The sequence below is a fragment of the Aegilops tauschii genome, chromosome 3, assembly GCF_002575655.3.
Source record: "Aegilops tauschii subsp. strangulata cultivar AL8/78 chromosome 3, Aet v6.0, whole genome shotgun sequence".
Classification (NCBI taxonomy): Eukaryota; Viridiplantae; Streptophyta; class Magnoliopsida; order Poales; family Poaceae; genus Aegilops; species Aegilops tauschii.
Window position 1 is genome coordinate 281,345,936 of NC_053037.3, and position 24,657 is coordinate 281,370,592.

The following is a 24,657-nucleotide window of genomic DNA, read 5'->3' on the forward strand; positions in this document are numbered from 1 at the left end:
TCCTCAGCGTTTCCAAGAGCTGCGATGGGCTTCTGCAAGAGCCGGAGCCATAGCTGCTCTGAGCCGGGCCAAGGCTTTCCTCCCGGAGCTAGACCCGGCAGAGATCGTGCTTGGATATCCCAGTCTGAAGGAAGACGGCACTCCATTTGACCAAAAAGATTTTGCTGATTGTGTGAAGAGTGTGCGCCCGGTGGCTACCTTAATTGGGAACGACACCGACCTCACCAAGTATCAGCCGGGTTATGACTCGGAGAATCAGAGGATCCCCACTCCACGCTACGAAGCAATCAGCTTGATCCCTCCGACTCGTAAGCATACCTTCGCCCCGGAAGTTGACCCGGCCGGGTTAATTGACGAGGAGGCTCAATTTGAAGCTCTGAGCGGCATTGACTGGAAATCGTCAACTTTCTAGGTCATAGGAATAGCCGGAGGAGCGGAGAGGGATGAGCCGGAAGCTTCGACCCGGCAAGCATCTTGACTCTTTAGGCGGCCCATGGTTATGCTTGTTAAACAATGCCTCACCTTTTGGACTCGGGGAGTCTTGTAATAGAGTAGGACAAACATTTTAACTTTGTCGTGCCATCGTGCACATGTTGAATGCTTAACTTCATTGAAGTTGTTTCCTCATATTCCTCCGGGTCAGAACTGATCATGTATTTTCCTTAAGCTCGAATAGCTGTCTTGAACCATCCTGCATAGAAAACAAATCACAAGTCTCTAGGCGGCTTACCGCACTGAGAATCATACATCTTGTACATATGACCCGGAATATGAATCTAAGTCACCAAAGATTGGTCCTCAATTATATAGCATACTTACAGGCCTTCAAGTGTACCTCCGGTTTATGTAACCCGGATAATAAGGCTGGTACCTCAATTCCGGTTTACCAATTGTCAAGAATACTTACTATATGTTACCAGCATTGTAAATCAAAATTAAGTCGGCAAAGAAAAAGCCGCCCTTGCACACTGCTGATGTGACCAACAAAACGTGTTGTAAATCAAAAAATAAAAAACTTAAGGGCTTCCGGTTCGAATACGACCAGAGAACCGTCCCAAAGGAGTTAAGCTAAGATTCGAATGCGATCATATAGCCCCCAGTGGCTTTGGCGATGCCAATCAAGAGGGTACCGACAGCTATGTTCTCTTTGGTTCGAATACGGCCCATGTTTGAACAGGAAGCCCCCAAATGACTTTAAGAGTTGTTTAACGACGCTGATTCAAATATGATCCACGTCGGTTCCCAAAGGGGGTTGAGCTATGATTCAAATATGATTAAAAAAACTCCCCGATGAGCTCGGCAGGGTGCCAATCAAGTGGGTATCGACAGCTATGTTCTCTTTGGTTCGAATACGACCTATGTTTGAACAGGAAGCCCCCAAGTGACTACATTGTTTAACGGCAAGATTCGAATACGATCGTAAGCCGGATCCTCCGCCCAGTTACCATGTAATGGAAATAACACATTGATCTTTGGAAGAGAAAAGGACAGAGGTCCTGCTTTATTGCTTATCATAATATATACATGGCTATAGAAATATGTACATTATGAGAGCCGGTGGCTCAAGTGTAATAAGGCCGAAGCTGAGCTATGTTCCACGGCCGACGGGTCTCTTCCTCCGACTTACGTGAATCTTTATGCTCTCGAACGTCAATAAGGTAGTATGACCCGTTGTGCAAGTTCTTGCTGACCACAAAGGGCCCTTCCCAAGGCGGGGATAGCTTGTGTGCATCTGTTTGATCTTGGATGAGCCGGAGCACCAGATCACCTTCCTGGAAGACCCGGGATTTAACCCGGCGACTGTGATAATGGCGCAGGTCTTGTTGGTAAATCGCTGAGCGAGCTTCTGCCACATCACACTGTTCGTCCAATGAGTCAAGAGCATCTTGGCGCGCCTGTTCATTGTCCGCCTCAACATAAGCCGCCACTCGAGGCGAGTCATGACGGATGTCACTGGGGAGGACTGCTTCCGCTCCATAAACCATGAAGAAAGGCGTGTAACCCGTAGACCTGTTAGGAGTAGTATTGATGCTCCATAACACAGAGGGTAGCTCCTCCACCCAACAACCCGGCGTCCGTTGCAAAGGGACCAAAAGCCGGGGCTTAATGCCCTTCAAGATCTCCTGATTAGCTCTCTCAGCTTGACCATTGGATTGAGGATGAGCCACTGATGAAACATCAAGTCGAATATGCTCTCGTTGACAAAACTCCTCCATAGCGCCCTTAGATAGGTTGGTGCCATTGTCAGTTATAATGCTGTGTGGAAAGCCAAAGCGAAATATCACCCTTTTCATGAACTGAACCGCCGTGGCTGCGTCACACTTACTAACTGGCTCTGCTTCAACCCACTTTGTGAACTTGTCAACTACCACCAAGAGGTGGGTCTTTTTATCTTTGGACCTTTTAAAAGGCCCAACCATGTCAAGCCCCCAGACCGCAAATGGCCAAGTAATTGGAATCATCCTCAGCTCCTGAGCCGGCACATGAGCCCGTCGCGAGAACCTCCGGCAACCATCACATTTACTGACCAAGTCCTCCGCATCAGCATGAGCTGTCAACCAGTAGAAACCATGACGAAAAGCCTTGGCCACAAGGGATTTTGAGCCGGCATGATGGCCACAATCCCCTTCGTGAATCTCACGCAAGATTTCTTGACCCTCCTCAGGGGAAACACAACGCTGGAATGCTCCCGTAACACCGCGGCGATGCAGCTCACCATTGATAACAACCATTGACTTAGACCGCCGGGTTATTTGTCTGGCCAAAGTTTCATCCTCAGGCAACTCTCCCCGGGTCATGTAAGCCAAGTATGGCACCGTCCAGTCCGGGGTGATGTGGAGAGCCGCCACCAACTGTGCCTCCGGGTCAGGGACAGCCAAATCTTCCTCTGTAGGTACCTTAACAAAAGGGTTATGCAAGATGTCCAGGAAAGTATTAGGCGGCACCGGTTTTCGCTGAGAGCCCAGCCGGCTTAACGCATCAGCCGCCTCGTTCTTCCTGCGATCGATGTGCTCTACTTGGTAACCCTGATAGTGTCCAGCAATGGCATCAACTTCACGGCGATAAGCCGCCATGAGAGGGTCCTTGGAATCCCACTTGCATGATACTTGTTGAGCCACTAAGTCTGAGTCGCCGAAGCACCTTACCCGGCTCAAGCTCATCTCCTTAGCTATCCGAAGACCATGGAGCAAGGCCTCGTACTCAGCCGCATTGTTAGTGCAAGGAAACATCAACCGTAGCACATAATGAAACTTGTCACCTTTAGGGGAAGCCAATACAACTCCAGCCCCCGAGCCCTCCAATTGCCTAGACCCATCGAAGTGAATAGTCCAATATGTATTATCTGGCTTTTCTTCAGGCACTTGTAGCTCTGTCCAATCGTTGATGAAATCCACCAAAGCTTGAGATTTAACAGCAGTGCGCGGTACATATTTCAGACCATGAGGCCCGAGCTCTATAGCCCACTTAGCCACTCTTCCTGTGGCTTCTCTATTTTGGATGATATCTCCAAGGGGGGCAGAACTAACCACTGTGATAGGGTGACCCTGGAAATAATGCTTAAGCTTCCGGCTTGCCATGAACACACCATAAACAAGCTTCTGCCAATGTGGATACCGCTGTTTGGACTCGATGAGCACTTCACTGACGTAATAAACTGGCCGCTGAACCAGATACTCCTTACCCTCTTCCTTGCGCTCCACCACCACAGCCACACTGACGGCTCGTGTGTTAGCAACTACATACAGTAATAAGGGCTCCTTGTCAACCGGAGCAGCAAGGACTGGGGGCTCAGCCAGCTGTCTCTTCAAATCCTCAAAAGCAGTATTGGCAGCCTCATTCCAGACAAAGTCATCAGTTTTCCTCATCAACTGGTACAGTGGCATGGCCTTCTCACCCAAACGGCTTATAAACCGGCTTAAAGCAGCGATACGACCCGCCAGGCGCTGAACGTCGTTTATACACGCCGGCTTAGCCAGAGAGGTGATTGCCTTGATCTTCTCCGGGTTAGCTTCAATGCCTCTATGAGAAACCAGAAAACCCAAGAGCTTGCCTACAGGAACACCAAAAACACACTTGGCCGGGTTAAGCATCATCTTGTAGACCCGGAGATTATCAAAGGTTTCCCTCAGATCATCTATCAAGGTTTCCTTCTCCCTGGATTTAACCACAATATCATCCACATAGGCATGAACATTGCGCCCAATCTGATTATCAAGACAGTTCTCCACACAACGCTGATAAGTCGCCTGTGCACTCTTGAGTCCAAAAGCCATAGATGTTGGGAATCGTAGCATAATTTTAAAATTTTCCTACGCTCACCAAGATGCATCTATGGAGTCTAGTAGCAACGAGGGGAAAAGAGTGCATCTACATACCCTTGTAGATCGCGAGCGGAAGCGTTCCAATGAACGTGGATGACGGAGTCGTACTCGCCGTGATCCAAATCACCGATGACCGAGTGCCGAACGGACGGCACCTCCGCGTTCAACACACGTACGGTGCAGCGACGTCTCCTCCTTCTTGATCCAGCAAGGGGGAAGGAGAGGTTGATGGAGATCCAACAGCACGACGGCGTGGTGGTGGATGTAGCAGTTCTCCGGCAGGGCTTCGCCGAGCTTCTGCGAGAGAGAGAGAGGTGTTGCAGGGGGAGAGGGAGGCGCCCAAGGCTGTTGTCTGCTGCCCTCCCTCCCCCCCTTTATATAGGCCCGGGGGGGGGGGGGGCGCCGGCCCCAAGAGATGGGATCTCAAGGGGGGGCGGCGGCCACAAGGGGGGAAGGGGTTGCCTTGCCCCCCAAGGCAAGGGGGAACTCCCCCTAGGGTTCCCAGCCCTAGGCGCATGGGGGGGAGGCCCAAGGGGGGGCACCCCAGCCCACTATGGGCTGGTTCCCTTCCACTTTCAGCCCACGGGGCCCTCCGGGATAGGTGGCCCCACCCGGTGGACCCCCGGGACCCTTTCGGTGGTCCCGGTACAATACCGGTAACCCCCGAAACTTTCCCGGTGGCCGAAACTGGACTTCCTATATATAATTCTTCACCTCCGGACCATTCCGGAACCTCTCGTGACGTCCGGGATCTCATCCAGGACTCCGAACAACTTTCGGGTTTCCGCATACATATATCTCTACAACCCTAGCGTCACCGGACCTTAAGTGTGTAGACCCTATGGGTTCGGGAGACATGCAGACATGACCGAGACGCCTCTCCGGTCAATAACCAACAGCGGGATCTGGATACCCATGTTGGCTCCCACATGTTCCACGATGATCTCATCGGATGAACCACGGTGTCGAGGATTCAATCAATCCGGTATACAATTCCCTTTGTCAATCGGTATGTTACTTGCCCGAGATTCGATCGTCGGTATCCCAATACCTTGTTCAATCTCGTTACCGGCAAGTCTCTTTACTCGTACTGCAATGCATGATCCCGTGACTAATGCCTTAGTCACATTGAGCTCATTATGATGATGCATTACCGAGTGGGCCCAGAGATACCTCTCCGTCACACGGAGTGACAAATCCCAGTCTCGATCCGTGCCAACCCAACAGACACTTTCGGAGATACCCGTAATGCACCTTTATAGTCACCCAGTTACGTTGTGACGTTTGGCACACCCAAAGCACTCCTACGGTATCCGGGAGTTGCACGATCTCATGGTCTAAGGAAAAGATACTTGACATTGGAAAAGCTCTAGCAAACGAAACTACACGATCTTTTATGCTATGCTTAAGATTGGGTCTTGTCCATCACATCATTCTCCTAATGATGTGATCCTGTTATCAATGACATCCAATGTCCATAGTCAGGAAACCATGACTATCTGTTGATCAACGAGCTAGTCAACTAGAGGCTTACTAGGGACAGGTTGTGGTCTATGTATTCACACATGTATTACGATTTCCGGACAATACAATTATAGCATGAATAATAGACAATTACCATGAACAAAGAAATATAATAATAACCATTTATTATTGCCTCTAGGGCATATTTCCAACAGTCTCCCACTTGCACTAGAGTCAATAATCTAGTTACATTGTGATGAATCGAACACCCATTGCGTCCTGGTGTTGATCATGTTTTGCCCTAGGGAGAGGTTTAGTCAACGGATCTGCTACATTCAGGTCCGTGTGTACTTCACAAATATTTATGTCTCCATTTTGAACACTTTCACGAATGGAGTTGAAGCGACGCTTGATATGCCTGGTCTTCCTGTGAAACCTGGGCTCCTTCGCAAGGGCAATGGCTCCAGTGTTGTCACAGAAGAGAGTCATCGGGCCCGACGCATTGGGAATCACCCCTAGGTCGGTAATGAACTCCTTCATCCAGACTGCTTCCTGTGCTGCCTCCGAGGCTGCCATGTACTCCGCTTCACATGTAGATCCCGCCACGACGCTTTGCTTGCAACTGCACCAGCTTACTGCTCCTCCATTCAAAATATACACGTATCCGGTTTGTGACTTCGAGTCATCCAGATCTGTGTCGAAGCTAGCGTCGACGTAACCCTTTACGACGAGCTCTTCGTCACCTCCATAAACGAGAAACATATCCTTAGTCCTCTTCAGGTACTTCAGGATATTCTTGACCGCTGTCCAGTGTTCCTTGCCAGGATTACTTTGGTACCTTCCTACCAAACTTACGGCAAGGTTTACATCAGGTCTGGTACACAGCATGGCATACATAATAGACCCTATGGCCGAGGCATAGGGGATGACACTCATCTCTTCTATATCTTCTGCCGTGGTCGGGCATTGAGCCATGCTCAATTGCACACCTTGCAATACAGGCAAGAACCCCTTCTTGGACTGATCCATACTGAACTTCTTCAATATCTTGTCAAGGTATGTACTCTGTGAAAGACCAATGAGGCGTCTTGATCTATCTCTATAGATCTTGATGCCTAATATATAAGCAGCTTCTCCAAGGTCCTTCATTGAAAAACACTTATTCAAATAGGCCTTTATACTTTCCAAGAATTCTATATCATTTCCCATCAATAATATGTCATCCACATACAATATGAGAAATGCTACAGAGCTCCCACTCACTTTCTTGTAAACACAGGCTTCTCCATAAGTCTGTGTAAACCCAAACGCTTTGATCATCTCATCAAAGCGAATGTTCCAACTCCGAGATGCTTGCACCAGCCCATAGATTGAGCGCTGGAGCTTGAATACTTTGTTAGCATTCTTAGGATCGACAAAACCTTCCGGGTGCATCATATACAACTCTTCCTTAAGGAAGCCGTTAAGGAATGCCGTTTTGACGTCCATCTGCCATATCTCATAATCATAGTATGCGGCAATTGCTAACATGATTCGGATGGACTTCAGCTTCGCTACGGGTGAGAAAGTCTCATCGTAGTCAACCCCTTGAACTTGTCGATAACCCTTAGCGATAAGTCGAGCTTTGTAGATGGTCACATTACCATCCGCGTCCGTCTTCTTCTTAAAGATCCATTTTTTTCTATGGCTCGCCGCTCATCGGGCAAGTCATTCAAAGTCCATACTTTGTTTTCATACATGGATTCTATCTCGGATTTCATGGCTTCTAGCCATTTGTCGGAATCCGGGCCCGCCATCGCTTCTTCATAGTTCGAAGGTTCACCGTTGTCTAACAACATGATTTCCAGGACAGGGTTGCCGTACCACTCTGGTGCGGAACGTGTCCTTGTGGACCTACGAAGTTCAGTAACTTGATCTGAAGTTTCATGATCATCATCATTAACTTCCTCCCCAGTCGGTGTAGGCACCACAGGAACATTTTCCCGCGCTGCGCTACTTTCCGGTTCGGAAGGGGTGACTATCACCTCATCAAGTTCCACTTTCCTCCCACTCAATTCTTTCGAGAGAAACTCCTTCTCTAGAAAGGACACGTTCTTGGCAACGAAGATCTTGCCTTCGGATCTGAGGTAGAAGGTATACCCAATAGTTTCCTTAGGGTATCCTATGAAGACGCATTTTTCCGATTTGGGTTCGAGCTTTTGAGGTTGAAGTTTCTTGACATAAGCATCGCATCCCCAAACTTTTAGAAACGACAGCTTAGGTTTCTTCCCAAACCATAATTCATACGGTGTCGTCTCAACGAATTTAGACGGTGCCCTATTTAAAGTGAATGCGGCAGTCTCTAAAGCATAACCCCAAAATGAGAGCGGTAAATCGGTAAGAGACGTCATAGATCGCACCATATCCAATAGAGTGCGATTACGACGTTCGGACACACCATTTCTCTGAGGTGTTCCAGGCGGCGTGAGTTGTGAAACTATTCCACATTTCCTTAAGTGTGCACCAAACTCGTGACTTAAATATTCTCCACCACGATCTGATCGTAGGAATTTTATTCTCCTGTCACGTTGATTCTCAACTTCACTCTGAAATTCCTTGAACTTTTCAAAGGTTTCAGACTTGTGTTTCATTAGGTAGACATACCCATATCTACTTAAATCATCAGTGAGAGTGAGAACATACCGATATCCTCCGCGAGCCTCAACACTCATTGGACCGCACACATCGGTATGTATGATTTCCAATAGGTTGGTTGCTCGCTCCATTGTCCCGGAGAATGGAGTCTTGGTCATCTTACCCATGAGGCATGGTTCGCACGTGTCAAATGATTCGTAATCAAGAGACTCCAAAAGTCCATCTGCATGGAGCTTCTTCATGCGCTTGACACCAATGTGACCAAGGCGGCAGTGCCACAAGTATGTGGGACTATCGTTATCAACTTTACATCTTTTGGTGCTCACATTATGAACATGTGTAACATCACGTTCGAGATTCATCAAAAATAAACCATTGACCAGCAGGGCATGACCATAAAACATATCTCTCAAATAAATAGAACAACCATTATTCTCGGATTTAAATGAGTAGCCATCTCGAATTAAACGAGATCCAGATACAATGTTCATGCTCAAAGCTGGCACTAAATAACAATTATTGAGGTTTAAAACTAATCCCGTGGGTAGATGCAGAGGTAGCGTGCCGACGGCGATCACATCGACCTTGGAACCATTCCCGACGCGCATCGTCACCTCGTCCTTCGCCAGTCTCCGTTTATTCCGTAGTTCCTGCTTTGAGTTACAAATATGAGCAACCGCACCGGTATCAAATACCCAGGAGCTACTACGAGTACTGGTAAGGTACACATCAATTACTTGTATATCACATATACCTTGGGTGTTGCCGGCCTTCTTCTTGTCCGCTAAATATTTGGGGCAGTTCCGCTTCCAGTGACCACTTCCCTTGCAATAAAAGCACTCAGTCTCGGGCTTGGGTCCATTCTTTGACTTCTTCCCGGTAACTGGTTTACCGGGCGCGGCAACTCCCTTGCCGTCCTTCTTGAAGTTCTTCTTACCCTTGCCCTTCTTGAACTTAGTGGTTTTATTCACCATCAACACTTGATGTTCTTTTCTGATCTCCCCTTCCGCTGATTTCAGCATTGAATATACCTCGGGAATGGTCTTTTCCATCCCCTGCATATTGTAGTTCATCACAAAGCTCTTGTAGCTTGGTGGAAGCGACTGGAAGATTCTGTCAATGACCGCGTCATCCGGGAGATTAACTCCCAGCTGAGACAAGCGGTTGTGCAACCTAGACATTCTGAGTATGTGCTCACTAACAGAACTGTTCTCCTCCATTTTACAGCTGAAGAACTTGTCGGAGACTTCATATCTCTCGACCCGGGCATGAGCTTGAAAAACCAGTTTCAGCTCCTCGAACATCTCATATGCTCCATGTTTCTCAAAACGCTTTTGGAGACCCGGTTCTAAGCTATAAAGCATGCCGCACTGAACGAGGGAGTAATCATCAGCACGCTGCTGCCAAGCATTCATAACGTCTTGGTTCTCAGGGATTGGTGCTTCACCTAGCGGTGCTTCTAAGACATAATCTTTCTTGGCTACTATGAGGATGAGCCTCAGGTTCCGGACCCAGTCCGTATAATTGCTGCCATCATCTTTCAGCTTGGTTTTCTCTAGGAACGCGTTGAAATTGAGGACAACGTTGGCCATTTGATCTACAAGACATAGTGTAAAGATTTTAGACTAAGTTCATGATAATTGAGTTCATCTAATCAAATTATTTAATGAACTCCCACTCAGATAGACACCCCTCTCGTCATCTAAGTGAAAACATGATCCGAGTTTAACTAGGCCATGTCCGATCATCACGTGAGACGGACTAGTCAAGATCGGTGAACATCTCCATGTTGATCGTATCTTCTATACGACTCATGCTCGACCTTTCGGTCCTCCGTGTTTCGAGGCCATGTCTGTACATGCTAGGCTCGTCAAGTCAACCTAAGTGTATTGCGTGTGTTCCGAGGCCATGTCTGTACATGCTAGGCTCGTCAACACCCGTTGTATTCGAACGTTAGAATCTATCACACCCGATCATCACGTGGTGCTTCGAAACAACGAACCTTCGCAACGGTGCACAGTTAGGGTGAACACTTTCTTGAAATTATTATAAGGGATCATCCTACTTGCTACCGTCGTTCTAAGCAAATAAGATGCAAAAACATGATAAACATCACATGCAATCAAATAGTGACATGATATGGCCAATATCATCATGCTCCTTTGATCTCCATCTTCGGGGCACCATGATCATCTTTGTCACCGGCATGACACCATGATCTCCATCATCATGATCTCCATCATTGTGTCTTCATGAAGTCGTCACGCCAACGATTACTTCTACTTCTATGGCTAACTCGTTTAGCAACAAAGTAAAGTAATTTACATGGCGTTATTCAATGACACGCAGGTCATGCAAAATAATAAAGACAACTCCTATGGCTCCTGCCGGTTGTCATACTCATCGACATGCAAGTCGTGATTCCTATTACAAGAATATGATCAATCTCATACATCACATATATCATTCATCACATCTTCTGGCCATATCACATCACATGGCACTTGCTGCAAAAACAAGTTAGACGTCCTCTAATTGTTGTTGCAAGTTTTTACGTGGTTTGTAGGTTTCTAGCAAGAACGTTTCTTACCTACGTATGACCACAACGTGATTTGCCAATTTCTATTTACCCTTCATAAGGACCCTTTTAATCGAATCCGTTCCGACTAAAGTAGGAGAGACAGACACCCGCTAGCCACCTTATGCAACTTGTGCATGTCAGTCGGTGGAACCTGTCTCACGTAAGAGTACGTGTAAGGTCGGTCCAGGCCGCTTCATCCAACAATGCCGCCGAAACAAGAAAAGACTAGTAGCGGCAAGAAGAATTGGCAAACTCAACGCCCACAACTACTTTGTGTTCTACTCGTGCATAGTAACTACGCATAGGCCTGGCTCATGATGCCACTGTTGGGAATCGTAGCATAATTTTAAAATTTTCCTACGCTCACCAAGATGCATCTATGGAGTCTTCTAGCAACGAGGGGAAAGGAGTGCATCTACATACCCTTGTAGATCGCGAGCGGAAGCGTTCCAATGAACGTGGATGACGGAGTCGTACTCGCCGTGATCCAAATCACCGATGACCGAGTGCCGAACGGACGGCACCTCCGCGTTCAACACACGTACGGTGCAGCGACGTCTCCTCCTTCTTGATCCAGCAAGGGGGAAGGAGAGGTTGATGGAGATCCAACAGCACGACGGCGTGGTGGTGGATGTAGCAGTTCTCCGGCAGGGCTTCGCCGAGCTTCTGCGAGAGAGAGAGAGGTGTTGCAGGGGGAGAGGGAGGCGCCCAAGGCTGTTGTCTGCTGCCCCCCCTCCCCCCCTTTATATAGGCCCCCTGGGGGGGGGGGGCGCCGGCCCCAAGAGATGGGATCTCAAGGGGGGGCGGCGGCCACAAGGGGGGAAGGGGTTGCCTTGCCCCCCAAGGCAAGGGGGAACTCCCCCTAGGGTTCCCAGCCCTAGGCGCATGGGGGGAGGCCCAAGGGGGGCGCCCCAGCCCACTATGGGCTGGTTCCCTTCCACTTTCAGCCCACGGGGCCCTCCGGGATAGGTGGCCCCACCCGGTGGACCCCCGGGACCCTTCCGGTGGTCCCGGTACAATACCGGTAACCCCCGAAACTTTCCCGGTGGCCGAAACTGGACCTCCTATATATAATTCTTCACCTCCGGACCATTCCGGAACCTCTCGTGACATCCGGGATCTCATCCGGGACTCCAAACAACTTTCGGGTTTCCGCATACATATATCTCTACAACCCTAGCGTCACCGGACCTTAAGTGTGTAGACCCTACGGGTTCGGGAGACATGCAGACATGACCGAGACGCCTCTCCGGTCAATAACCAACAGCGGGATCTGGATACCCATGTTGGCTCCCACATGTTCCACGATGATCTCATCGGATGAACCACGGTGTCGAGGATTCAATCAATCCGGTATACAATTCCCTTTGTCAATCGGTATGTTACTTGCCCGAGATTCGATCGTCGGTATCCCAATACCTTGTTCAATCTCGTTACCGACAAGTCTCTTTACTCGTACTGCAATGCATGATCCCGTGACTAATTCCTTAGTCACATTGAGCTCATTATGATGATGCATTACCGAGTGGGCCCAGAGATACCTCTCCGTCACACGGAGTGACAAATCCCAGTCTCGATCCGTGCCAACCCAACAGACACTTTCGGAGATACCCGTAATGCACCTTTATAGTCACCCAGTTACGTTGTGACGTTTGGCACACCCAAAGCACTCCTACGGTATCCGGGAGTTGCACGATCTCATGGTCTAAGGAAAAGATACTTGACATTGGAAAAGCTCTAGCAAACGAAACTACACGATCTTTTATGCTATGCTTAAGATTGGGTCTTGTCCATCACATCATTCTCCTAATGATGTGATCCTGTTATCAATGACATCCAATGTCCATAGTCAGGAAACCATGACTATCTGTTGATCAACGAGCTAGTCAACTAGAGGCTTACTAGGGACAGGTTGTGGTCTATGTATTCACATATGTATTACGATTTCCGGACAATACAATTATAGCATGAATAATAGACAATTACCATGAACAAAGAAATATAATAATAACCATTTATTATTGCCTCTAGGGCATATTTCCAACAATAGACACATAACAGAAGGCTCCAAAGGGAGTGATGAACGCCGTCTTCTCCTGGTCCTTAACTGCCATTTTAATCTGATGGTATCCAGAATACGCATCCAAGAAACTTAAACGCTCACAACCCGCCGTGGCATCAATGATTTGATCAATACGGGGGAGAGCAAAAGGATTAGCCGGACACGCCTTGTTCAAGTCCGTGTAGTCCACACACATCCGGCAAGTGCCATTCTTCTTGAGCACGAGCACCGGGTTAGCTAACCACTCTGGGTGAAAGCCTTCCACAATAAAACCAGCCGCCAAGAGCCGGGCCACCTCTTCCCCAATGGCTTTCCGCCTTTCCTCATTAAACCGCCGAAGGAATTGCCTGACCGGCTTGAATTTCGGATCAACATTTAGTGTGTGCTCAGCGAGTTCTCTAGGTACACCTGGCATGTCAGAAGGTTTCCATGCAAAAATGTCCCTATTCTCACGGATGAACTCGATGAGCGTGCTTTCCTATTTTGGATCCAGATTGGCACTGATGCTAAACTGCTGAGATGAATCACCTGGAACAAAATCAACAAGTTTAGTCTCGTCAGCCGACTTAAATTTCATTGCCGGCTCATGCTCCGTAGTTGGCTTTTTCAGAGAGGTCATATCTGTTGGGTCAACATTGTCCTTATAAAACTTCAACTCCTCTGTTGCACAAACAGATTCTGCATAAGCCGCATCGCCTTCCTCACACTCCAAGGCCACCTTCCGGCTGCCATGAACCGTAATGGTCCCATTGTGACCCGGCATCTTGAGCTGCAAATACACGTAACACGGCCGTGCCATGAACTTGGCGTAAGCCGGCCGCCCAAATATGGCATGATACAGACTTCTTATCTTGACCACCTCAAAGGTCAATTTTTCCACCCTGTAGTTGTACTCGTCTCCAAAGGCCACTTCCAATTCGATCTTACCAACTGGGTAAGCCGACTTACCAGGCACCACGCCATGGAAAACAGTATTGGACTGGCTGAGGTTCTTATCAATCAACCCCATACGACGGAAAGTCTCATAATAGAGGATGTTGATGCTGCTGCCTCCGTCCATGAGCACCTTAGTGAACTTATATCCTCCCACTTGAGGAGCCACCACCAGGGCTAAGTGACCCGGATTATCAACCCGGGGAGGGTGATCCTCCCTACTCCACACAATAGGTTGCTCAGACCATCTTAAATAGCGTGGAACCGCCGGCTCAACAGCATTCACAGCCCTCTTATGAAGCTTCTGATCTCGCTTACACAGACTAGTGGTAAATACGTGATACTGGCCACCATTAAGCTGCTTTGGATTGGTCTGATAACCCCCCTGCTGCTGTTGATGACCCTGGCCAGACTGCTTATTAAAGCCCCCTTGACCGTTCTGAGGGTTAGGATTTGAGCCGCCGCCCGGGCCATGAAAGGCGCCAGCGCCTGAGCCGCCGCCCGGGCCATTGTTGCCATTAAAGGCATTGGAATTCTTAAAGGCCTTCATGATTGCGCAATCCTTCCATAGATGAGTAGCTGGCTTCTCCCTAGAGCCATGCCTTGGACAAGGCTCATTCAACAGCTGCTCCAGCGTCGGGCCTGACCCGCCGCCTCGGGGAGGTGGCCTCCCCTTGCGTCGCTGGTTATTACCCTGTGAGCTGGCGTTGGCCACGAACTCCATGCTGCCATCAGCCTTACGCTTGTTACCTCCTTGATTTGCCGGGTTATGCTGAGGGCCCTTGCCATTGCCGTTCTTCTTTCCCTTCCCTGTCCTTTCATCATCTGACGCGAGGTCCTTGGTACTAACAGAGTCGGCGTACTTGACGAGAGCCGCCATCAGCGTACCCATATCATTGCAGTAGCGCTTGAGCCGCCCGATTTTCATCTTCAGGGGCAGGAAGCGACAATTCTGCTCCAACATCAAGACTGCAGAGCCGGCATCCATCTTATCAGATGAATGTATTATCTCCTTGACCCGGCGAACCCAATGTGTCATAGACTCACCCTCCTGCTGTTTACAGTTAGTCAAATCCACAATTGACATAGACTGCCTACAGGTATCTTTGAAGTTTTGGATGAAACGGGCTTTCAGCTCAGCCCAAGACCCGATGGAATTCGGTGGCAGCCCTTTCAACCAAGTGCGGGCAGTCCCATCCAACATCATGGTGAAGTACTTGGCCATCGCCGCTTCATTGACCTCCAGCAATTCCATGGCCATCTCATAGCTCTCGATCCAGGCTCCGGGTTGTAAATCAGCCGTGTAATTAGGCACCTTCCTAGGCCCTTTGAAGTCCTTGGGTAGACGTTCGTTGCGGAGAGCCGGCACTAAACAAGGGACACCTCCAGTCCTTGTAGGGATACCCACGTCGACGGAAGCCGTTGGATAAGCTGGGGGTGTTTGGTAAGCCGTCAACTGAGGCACCTGCTCCGCCTCTTGCCGTGCTCTGTCTTGGTCTGCTGCGTGAAAGGCTCCGTTATGAGCCGGGCCATGGCCAGGTGGCAAGTCATGGCGTCGGACATTACTTGAGCCAGTCGCGGAAACCATGTGTCTGCTATAACTCGGGCTCCGGCCCGGACGAGGGGTTGAATGGATCCTGTCCCGGCTGTAAGAGTATGGCTCTTGCCGCGCCAGAGCTGTCTGAAGGAGCTCCCTGACCCGGCGGGTTTCAACCGCCGTTGGAGAGTCACCATCGATTGGGAGAGCCGCCAGCCGTGCCGCCGCGGCGACCATGTTTTCCAGCGGGTTGGCATAATGACCCGGTGGTATTGGCACGTACTGAGGCGGGGCAGGGTTCACCCGGGGCGGTCCCATTACTTGGGGCTGAACTGGTGTCCCGGCTCCGGGTACTATGATCTCCGGCGGGTTACTAGACCCTGCACCTGGCGTGTTGAAGAGGTTTCGAGGATCGTAGACCGGAGGGAGTCGAGATTGGGCCTTTTGATGCCTCCTTCTCATGACCTCATTGGACGCGTTCTGATCCATCGTGAGCCGGAAGGACTGCGCCTGAATCAACTGAGTCTGGGCGTCGAGAGCCGCCCTCTCCGCAGCCATCCTGATCCCTTCCGCCGCCAGATCCTCCTTGGCTTTCACTAGATCTAACTTTAACTGCGCCACCTCCGCGTCATGCTGAGCTTGATCTGCCGGGTCAACCGTGGCGGTCACCAGGGCCGTTATCTTGTCCGTGAGATCCATCAGCACCTGAGCCGGCGAGGGTACCGGGTTTCCTGACCCAGCGGCAGGGTTTTGAACAGGCTGTGCGCCGGCCATGAAGATTCCAACCCGTCTCGGCGGCTCAAAAGGGTCCGGAATACTATCACCATCGGAACAACCCCTGAGCCTGCCATCTTGAAGTTGATACAACGAGTTTGACTCATCTGTGGACGACTCGCCGTCAGAGCCGGCGGCCGCCTCATCACCAGATCCAGATCCATCAGAGAGTCCTCCATGAATACATCCCACAAAAGCATGCTTCAAGGCAGGCAGGGCCCTGGCGGGTCGTGCGCGCTGAGCCGTCTCGATGAGATCGGTGCAGAGACCTGGCTTAGGACCCGACTCACCAATCTTGCCAATGAAGACATGAATTCCGCCGAAGGGGACCCGGTACCCGTACTCAATTGAGCCGGCGTCGGGGCCCCAATTTGCATCGTCAATGTAGAGCTTGCCGCGACGACTCTTGGTCATCCGGCCCACAGCGTATCCCTTGAGCCCTTCGAAGCTGCCCTTCAAGAACTCAAATCCATCGTGCGCTGGCCCCACGGTGGGCGCCAACTGTCGTGGAATTGTCACGGCAGATGTCCTCACGCAAGGACTTAGTCGTGGAGCCATCGCAGCTAGGAAGCTTAAAGGGGTTAAACGGGACAAGGAACACGAGGGTTATACTGGTTCGGCCCCTTACGGTGAAGGTAAAAGCCTACGTCCAGTTGAGGTGGTATTGATTAGGGTTACGATGACCAGGGAGCTTAATTGCTATGCCTGGCTCTCGACGAGATCTTACTTGTCCCTAAACCGCCGCCGGGTCGCCCCTTTATATAGAGAGGTTGACGCCCAGCGGCTCTCAGAGTCCCGGCCGGCTCATAAGAGTGTCCGGCTCGGACTCTCAACTATTCTTGCCTTACACTACAAGTTCTACCATAATGGCGGTTATCACTACGGGCCTTAAGCCATCTCCGGGTCTTAGGCCCATCATTGACCCGCCGTCTTCAAGCTCGGTACTGGGCTTCACATGATGACCATTATGAGTAACCCGGCCCCTCCTGGCGGGTGACTCTAAGGGTTATATCCTCAACAAAAACCTAGAGCCAGCAACAAGAAAGTGGTGTAAGATGAAGAGGAAGACGAAGATGAAGACACCATCGAAGAAGAGGAAGACGAAGAGGAATAGGAAGTGGAATTGTAACGCCCACGATGCGGCTATATCTCCCACGTGTCGAGGCACGACTTAGAGGCATAACCGCATAGTGGTTTAGTCGCAAGAAGGGTCATCTTCACACAATCCCATGTAATGAACAAGAATGGGATAAAGAGTTGGCTTACAATCGACACTTCACACAATACATGAATATAAATAATACATCATCCAAAATACAAACATAGACCGACTACGGTCAAGATCCAAATGAAAATAAGATAACCCCAAAAGCTAGATCCCCGATCGTCCCAACTGGGCTCCACTACTGATCATCAGGAAAAGACACATAGTAACGACCGCGTTCCTCGTCGAACTCCCACTTGAGATCGACCCCATCATCTGCACTGGCATCGTCGGCACCTGCAACTATTTTGGTAGAATCTATGAGTCACGAGGACTCAGCAATCTCACACCCGCGAGATCAAGACTATTTAAGCTTATAGGAAAGGATGGTGTAATGAGGTGGAGCTGCAGCGGCATTAAGCATATATGGTGGCTAACATTCGCAAAAGAGAGCGAGAAGAGAAGCAACGGAACGGTCGTCATCTAGCAATGACCAAGAAGTGATCCTGAATTCCTACTTACGTCATACATAACTCAGACCGTGTTCACTTCCCGGACTCCGCCGAGAAGAGACCATCACGGCTACACACACGGTTGATGTATTTTAATTGGGTCAAGTGACAAGTTCTCTACAACCGGACGTTAACAAATTCCCATCTGCCTCATAACCGCGGGCACGGCTTTCGAAAGATAATACCCTGCAGGGGTGTCCCAACTTAGCCCATCATAAGCTCTCACGGTCAACGAAGGATAAACCTTCTCCCGGAAAAACCCGATCAGTCTCGAAATTCCGGTTTACAAGACATTTCGACAATGGTAAAACAAGACCAGCAAAGCCGCCCGAATATGCCGACAAATCCCGATAGGAGCTGCACATATCTCGTTCTCAGGGCACACCGGATGAGCAGTCCGTACAACTAAAACCAATCCTCGAGTTTCCCCAAGGTGGCGCTGCAAAGGGCTCTAGTTTGGACCAGCACTCAGAGGAACATTGGCTCGGGGGTTTAAAATAAAGATGATCCTTGGGCTCTAGAAAACCCGGGGGAAAAAGGCTTAGGTGGCAATGGTAAAACCAAGGTTGGGCCTTGCTGGAGGAGTTTTATTCAAGGCGAACTGTCAAGGGGGTCCCATAAATCACCCGACCGCGTAAGGAACGCAAACTCAAGGAACATAATCCCGGTATAACAGAAACTAGGGTGGCAAGAGTGGAACAAAACACCAGGCATAAGGCCGAGCGTTCCACCCTTTACCAAATATATAGAGATGCATTAATTAAATAAGAGATATTGTGATATCCCAACAAATCCATGTTCCGACATGGAACAAAACTTCAACTTCACCTGCAACTAGCAACGCTATAAGAGGGGCTGAGCAAAAGCGGTAACATAGCCAAACAACGGTTTGCTAGGAAAGGATGGTTAGAGGCTGACATGGCAAAAATGGAAGACATGATATAGCAAGTGATAGGTAGCGCAGCATGGCAATAGAGCGAACAACTAGCAAAGCAAAGATAGAAGTGATTTCGAGGGGTGGTCATCTTGCCTGCAAGGTTCTCAGAGTTGTCGAAAGCTTGATCCTCGTAAGCGTACTCAACAGGTTCCTCGTTCACGAAATCCTCTCCCGGCTCTACCCAAGACAAGAACACAAGCAACGGAACCACAATCAATCACGAGAAATGCACAAGCAACATGATGCAGAACATGCATGATATGCAAGATATGATATGCGATGCATATGCGTGCTCCGGAAGGGAAAATGATGAACAAGGCAGTAACTTGGCAAACCAAGCATGCCACTGGAAAGATGAGATGATTTCGGTCGAAATCGATATAAAGATCATCGGAAACGGATGCACGGTTTGCAAATGGCAAGCAAAACAAGAATGACACGAATCTGCGATTAATAGCACGATAGCACTTAAAATGCAACAAGTAACAATGCTACAGCACTCCAACATAGCAACAAAGCATATGAACGTAATCTAAGGGAGATGCTTGACAGAAGATGAACACTGAGCTACGGCTAGATCACAACATATCGAGCTCAAACAAGCATGGCAAAAGTGCAAAAGATAACAGGATCACAGACTTAGTGAAAAACTGGACATGGCAGAAAACAACATCAGGTAGCAATGTTCAGAGCATGAAATTAACATGCTACCGGAACTTAGCATAGCAAAACTAGGCATGACAGTATTCTACTAAATGCATATGACAAAAGTCCCTTACTGATGGCAAGCATGATGCCAAAAAGGACCAGAAGATATGATGGCAAGCATGTAAACATAGCAAGTTTCGTTATCAGGTTTCAGACTTAGCAGAAAACAGAGCATGGCAGAAACAATAATATGAAGGTCTCTTTGTGAGCTTGATGCACTCACTACAGAGAAATACATGACAAAACAAGCATACCTACAGCAATATGGCATGTTTATGAAGCTAACCATGGCAAGAAAAATAGCATAGCATGTATGGATCAACTACAATAAGCTTGGCAAAATTGCATATCATGTTAAGAATCTGCCAGAAATATTTTATAGCAAAAGTAGAGCAAGATTGAGTCATGCTATGACACTCCATAATTACAAACAAGGGCAGGAATGGATCAATTACAACTATAGCTACAAAAATCCTTACTGAACATCCCCAAAATATGCATGGATCTCTCTGTAGCATCAAGTTTACATGGCAACAAAATAACATCAGACAAGGACCTAGAGAATTCACTAAGTCACTGAAATCAGAAACATTACGGGGCCTAGTTTGCATGCTTGTGCTAGTCACCACAGAGATCACAAAAATGAATGGCATACAGCCTTGGAAAGATGGCATGGCATACAACAAAACACATGTAGAGCTCATGCCCATAAGATGCACAGATTAAATGATACAAAAAAGACAAATCTCCAAGTTCTGCTAAGAACCAGAAGATAACAGCAACTAGCCCTCTTGCAACAAAGATTTAGGCATCAAGATGACCTCTAATGAACATGGTGCAATTGAACAAAATGAAGAGCATCATGAGACGAACAATTTGACATACTACACGCATGAAACGGAGCTACATGAAAGAGTTATGCACTGTTGAACAGGACAATATGCTGTAAAAATGCAAAAAACTTAGCAATTTGGGGGGGGGGGGGGGTTCGGGTCAACCTGCGCGTTGACCGGATCCAGATCGCGGACGAGGAGCTCGGGCTCCCGAGCGGCGGCTCGCCGGAGCCGAGGTCGCCGGCGCGAGGGAGGCCGAGGGGCACGGCGAGGAGGCGCCGGAGGGGGCACGCCGGCGCGGTGGAGGAGAAGGCGGCGCGGGTCGCCGGAGTGGAGGCCGCGGGCGGACGCGGGGTCGCCGGACGGCGGCGCGGCGGAGGCCGGCGAAGGCGCGGGCAGGCGGCGGGGCAGCGGGTGCGGCGGCGGCGGTGGAGAGGCAGGCGGCGGCGCGCAGGCCGGCGGCGGGGGAGGCGCGCGGGCGCGGCCGGAGGAGAGGGCGCGGCGTACGGGCCGGCGGGCCCGCGGCGAGCTCGCGGGCCGGCGGCGGAGAACGGCGGTGGGGCGCCACGTGTCAGCTTCTGATTCGTCGGGGCGTGGCGACGGACGCGTCTAGTCCGGTCCGGACGTGTCCGGCGGCGGAGAGGGAATGGAGCTAGGGTTGGACTGCGCGAAAATCTCGGGGGTCTCACATATTTATAGGTAGAGGGAGCTAGGAGGCTTCAAATGGGGTGCGGTTTTCGCCCACACGATCGTGATCGAACGGCCTAGAGCATGGAAGAGAGTTTGGTGGGTTTTGGGCTGGTTTTTGAGGGGATTTTTGCTGCACATACAAATGGACTTTGCGGATGCCCGGTTAACCGTTGGAGTACCAAACGACCTCCAAATGGAACGAAACTTGACCGGTGGTCTCCGGGTGGTATACTAAGGCCACTTGACAAGTCTCGGTCCATTTCGAGAAAGTTTGACACCCGCTCACGAAAGAAAACAAGAGGGGTGCGCCGGAGGAGATGGGAGCGCCGGATTGGAAAACGGACAACGGGGAAAAACCTCGGATGCAAGAGACGAACACGTATGCAAATGCAATGCACATGATGACATGATATGAAATGCATGACATGAACAAAATGCAAAACGAAAGACAAAACCCGACCACGAAGGGAATATCATAGCACATAGCCGAAAATGGCAAGAGTCAGAGTTACAAATATGGCAAGTTACATGCGGGGTGTTACAACACTCCACCACTACGAGAGGATCTCGTCCCGAGATCTAGGACTGAAAGAACTCCGGATATTCAGAACGGAGATGGTCCTCGCGTTCCCAGGTGGCTTCCCGGTCGGAATGGTGCGACCACTTTACTTTCAGGAATTTGATTGACTTGTTGCGAGTCTTGCGCTCAGTTTCTTCAAGAATAGCCACGGGGTGCTCATGATAAGACAAATCTTCTTGGAGGTCAATCTCTTCGAAGTTGATAGTGCGCTCAGGCGTCTTGAAGCACTTGCAGAGCCGTGACACGTGGAACACATCGTGCACGTTCGCGAAGTTGGAAGGAAGCTCAAGTTGATAGGCGAGGTCGCCTCTTTTGCCAACGATCTTGAAAGGACCCACGTATCTAGGGGCAAGCTTCCCTTTGATACCGAAGCGACGAGTGCCTTTCATTGGAGAGACGCGGAGGTAGACATGGTCTCCGATCTCGAAAGCCAAATCACGGTGCTTACTATCATAGTAACTCTTCGGCGCGATTGCGCGGCTTTGAGATTATCACGGATGACTTTACACATTTCTTCAGCTTCAGTGATTAAGTCATTGCCAAGAAGTTGGCGTTCACCAGTCTCTGACCAATTGAGAGGAGTACGGCACTTTCTGCCATAGAGAATCTCGAATGGGGCCTTGCCCGAACTCGCTTGGAAACTGTTGTTGTAGGAGAATCAGCATATGGAAGACAATCTTCCCATTTCATGCCAAAGGAAATGGCACAAGCCCTGAGCATATCTTCAAGAATTTGATTGACTCGCTCGACTTGGCCACTAGTTTGAGGATGGAAAGCTGTGCTGAAGCGAATGTTTGTGCCCATGGCCTTCTGGAAGGAGTCCCAGAACTTAGATGTGAAGATGCTTCCACGATCTGAAGAAATCAATTGTGGAATGCCGTGCAAGGAGACAATTCTGGAGGTGTAAAGCTCTGCCAACTGAGCTGCTGTGATAGATTCTTTGATTGGAAGGAAATGAGCCACTTTAGAAAGCTTGTCGATGGCAACGAAGATAGCATCATTTCCGCGCTTGGACTTGGGAAAACCAGTCACGAAGTCCATTTTGATATGATCAAACTTCCATTCTGGGATAGCAAGAGGTTGAAGGAGACCAGCTGGTCGTTGGTGTTCTGCTTTCACTCTTCGACAGACATCACTTTCATTCACGAATTGAGCGATTTCTCGCTTCATTCGAGTCCACCAATACGACTGCTTGAGGTCATGGTACATCTTCGTACTTCCAGGATGAATGGAAAGAAGATAATTGTGCACTTCGTTCATTATGACTTTCCTTAGATCACCTTTAGGAACCACAATCCGGTCCTCGAAGAATAAAGTGTCTCTGTCATCAATGCGATAGCACTTGTATTTGGAAAGACCCTTGTCGATACCACGTTTCACCTTCTTCACCATGGCATCAAGGAGTTGTGCCTCACGAATTTGATCTTCCAAAGTAGGAGAGACTATGAGGTTGGCAAGAAAGCCTTGAGGAACAACTTGGAGATTCAGCTTGCGGAAAGCTTCACAAAGATCCGGTTGGAATGGTTTGAGAATTAAACTGTTGCAATAAGCCTTCCTGCTTAAAGCATCTGCAATGACATTGGCCTTGCCTGGAGTATATTCAATACTCGGATTGTACTCTTGAATCATTTCGACCCATCGAGTCTGCCTGAGGTTGAGGTTGGGCTGAGTGAAGATGTACTTGAGGCTCTTGTGATCGGTGAAAATGTCCACTTGTCTTCCCAACAAGAGATGTCTCCACGTTATTAATGCATGGACAACTGCCGCCAACTCAAGATCGTGAGTGGGGTAGTTCTTCTCGTTGGGCTTCAACTGACGAGAGGTATAGGCCACAACTTTCTTCTCTTGCATTAACACAGCACCGAGACCTTGGAGAGAAGCATCACATAAAACTTCAAACGGCTTGGATTCATCAGGAGGAGTTAAGACAGGAGCTGTGACGGCGGCGGCGGCGGTGGAGAGGCAAGCGGCGGCGCGCAGGCCGGCGACGGGGAGGCGCGCGGGCGCGGCCCGGAGGAGAGGGCGCGGCGTACGGGCCGGCGGGCCCGCGGCGGGCTCGCGGGCCGGCGGCGGAGAACGGCGGCGGGGCGCCACGTGTCAGCTTCTGATTCGTCGGGGCGCGGCGGCGGACGCGTCTGGTCCGGTCCGGACGTGTCCGGCGGCGGAGAGGGAATGGAGCTAGGGTTGGACTGCGCGAAAATCTCGGGGGTCTCACATATTTATAGGTAGAGGGAGCTAGGAGGCTTCAAATGAGGTGCGGTTTTCGCCCAGACGATCGTGATCGAACGGCCTAGAGCATGGAAGAGAGTTTGGTGGGTTTTGGGCTGGTTTTTGAGGGGATTTTTGGTGCACATACAAATGGACTTTGCGGATGCCCGGTTAACCGTTGGAGTACCAAACGACCTCCAAATGGAACGAAACTTGACCGGTGGTCTCCGGGTGGTATACTAAGGCCACTTGACAAGTCTCGGTCCATTCTGAGAAAGTTTGACACCCGCTCACGAAAGAAAACAAGAGGGGTGCGCTGGAGGAGATGGGAGCGCCGGATTGGAAAACGGACAACGGGGAAAATGCTCGGATGCAAGAGACGAACACGTATGCAAATGCAATGCACATGATGACATGATATGAAATGCATGATATGAACAAAATGCAAAACGGAAGACAAAACCCGACCATGAAGGGAATATCATAGCACATAGCTGAAAATGGCAAGAGTCGGAGTTACAAATATGGCAAGTTACATGCGGGGTGTTACAGGAATGCGAGGAGGAAGAGGATGATGAAGAGGAAGAGGACGATGAAGAGCAAGAGAAAGAGGAAGATGAAGAGGAAGAGGAAGAGGTAGAGTTACATGTCAAGCAAAAACCACTACAACCAAAGCCT